We start from the raw sequence: 2,626 nt of genomic DNA, 5'->3' as shown, positions 1-2,626 counted from the left end.
CACTTGTTATAACGCCGCTCCAGGACATCACTGGCGGAAGCTGGTATTATGTTTTTATACTGTGTTAGGTGCAGGTTTCTGAGGGTGTGACCTTGGTAGGGATGCTGGTGGGGCTGCTGGAGGTAAAGTTAGTTTTTACCTGAGTCACAGGACGCTTGATTTACGAGGGGGACGTGTGTCTATACTGCTTTTCTTTTTTTTTTTTGATAATGAATGGAGGAAGGAAAAACAAAGGAAAAAAAATAAGTCCATGAGCCTAAAGGCATCCTCCATTCATAAAATACTTATAACAATTGGATTTAAATTCGAGTGGATTAAATGTATGTGGGAAGCAGCTCCCAGGAAGTGAATTCCAGAGAGTAGTAGTTCTGGGGATAAATGAATTTTGATAAGCAGAGGTTCTGCATTGCGGGGGAGAGACTGAGTTCAGGGGCGCTCACAGCTGCCCGAGTATTTCAGGAGAAAATGTGATGGGCAGGCACAAATGAAGCCAGTTCATCAGAGCACTTACGGTAAAAATATCAATAATATAATGCTAAAGAAGCAACATCTATACGTACTGATAATGGAGGAAGGTCCTGCGTAATGGCAGGATTATTGATTAATCTAATGGCTTATTTTGAATTTTGACCAACTGCCTCAATGCAACCGCTCCACATCCACTCCACAGTGGTGAACAGTATTCGATCGGAGAACGCACATAACTTTTGTATATTGTGGCCATCTGCTCGTCAGTGAAGAACTCACGAACTCTGTACATAAGTCCCAGTTTTTTAGAAGCATTTTTAGCAAGGGATTTACCATAAGCTGTCCAGCTTAGGTTGGGGTTTAGAGTAACACCTAGGATATCAATTGTAGTAGAGATGGGAATATTGACATTATTTAAAATTATATGAGAGTCTGAGTGATTCTTTCTGTTGGAGAAATTAATGTATTTAGTTTTCTGAGCATTAAATGAGACTAGATTTTTTTGTCCCCATTGATTAATTTTAGAAAGGTCCTGGTTCAGAGAAATTTCTGTGTATTTGGGAATTTATAATATCAAATTGTGTAAAGGAGGTACTAAATGTGAAAGAACTATGAACGGTAGAGTCATCAGCATAAAAGTGTATTGGGTTGTGCGTGACAGATAAGGGTCATTAGTATGATTGTTGTTAGTCCTGGAGGAAACTTTGACTTAATACTTCACCACGTTCACACCTGCCACTCTACGAGCACATCTTTACAAGGCCAGAAAATAGACAAGAATATAACATGCCTTCCATGCATCTCCACCTCCCACCGCGTGAATCATGCATCGACATCCTGACTTGAGTTGGTACCACATGGGGCCCAGAAGGTGGGCAGGGACAGTGAGACGGGTTGTTACATAATTACACATGAAATAATGAAGCAGGTGGCTGAATGAATGCAAATGGCCTTATAATCAGCCTTAGACAAAAGAACAGGCCTGTTAGAGGTAATGAAGGAGGCAGGAGAGCAACTGAACAAATCTTTGGAAACAAGTCTTTCTCGTCCTGGCATCTGGAGTATTGATAAACATGGCCATACGCTACAGCCGATAAAAATAACGAGTGAACGCGTCTTCATCACATGTAGAGTGCGTTGGTATTAAGGGGAAGTGGACTACAAGTTATTTAGCAGTAAACGGTGAATAAGATACCCGACGTATGTGTAAGTGTTGGAGGGTGCATGAACTACCACTGTTTGGCTCACAAATTGTGGAGTTGTGAATAGGCGTTACGAAACAAACACACACACACACACACACACACACACACACACACACACACACACACACACACACACACACACACACACACACACACACACACACACACACACACACACACACACACACATTTTCTAGCTGGTCATATGAGCAGTGCTGCACAGCTCTCTCCTGCTGTTGTTGTTGCTGCTCTAAACATTAGTCTGCTACTGAATTTGTTGCTTCGCGTCATCTTGTTGATAAGACGTTGCAATGTTGCTGAAAGTTTCCTAAGGTGAGAGACAACAGCTTTGTGCGGCGTATGTAAGGTAGCTCCCCTAGGAACGAAATCATTTTTTTTTTTCGCTGACTTGAAGCCTTTACCTCTTTCTTGTTTGCATAAAAAGGTCTCACGTAGAACTTGTGACCCATTTTGAACCTCTGCCATGTCCTTGTTTGATAATTATTAATAGTGGAGTTCCATTAGGAGGTCGTACAGTATTTTCATCAGGCACGTGGGTGCTGTCCACTGAGCTCTATAGTATGGAGAGGCTTTCTCATGGGTAGGACCGTGTAATTTATGTAGCTGCCGCCAGGGCGGCGCTGGTGTAGCGGCAGCCATGTTACACTCACGCCTGATGCCCGCCTTTGTGTACTGAGCTGCTCTGTAGGTTTTGAAAGCAGCTGATGATTCCGGAAAATATAGTGCCATGGTCCACTGTGCAGCTTACGGATACAAAAATGGGCACAGGAATTCATCGAAGAGAGATGACTTAACATTTCACAAGTAAGAAATATATCTTGTTGCTATTTCTGTGACATTACTGCCCCCTGGGGTGGGGCGGGAAGATTCTTCCCCAGTATCTCTGCATAAAAGAGGCCACTAAAAGGGGCCCATTTATCTCCAGCCTTTCT

Source organism: Coenobita brevimanus, chromosome 7 (assembly GCF_032717465.1).
Source record: "Coenobita brevimanus isolate Jiangsu-jjx chromosome 7, ASM3271746v2, whole genome shotgun sequence".
NCBI classification, from domain to species: domain Eukaryota; kingdom Metazoa; phylum Arthropoda; class Malacostraca; order Decapoda; family Coenobitidae; genus Coenobita; species Coenobita brevimanus.
Note: the sequence above shows the minus strand (reverse complement) of the source record.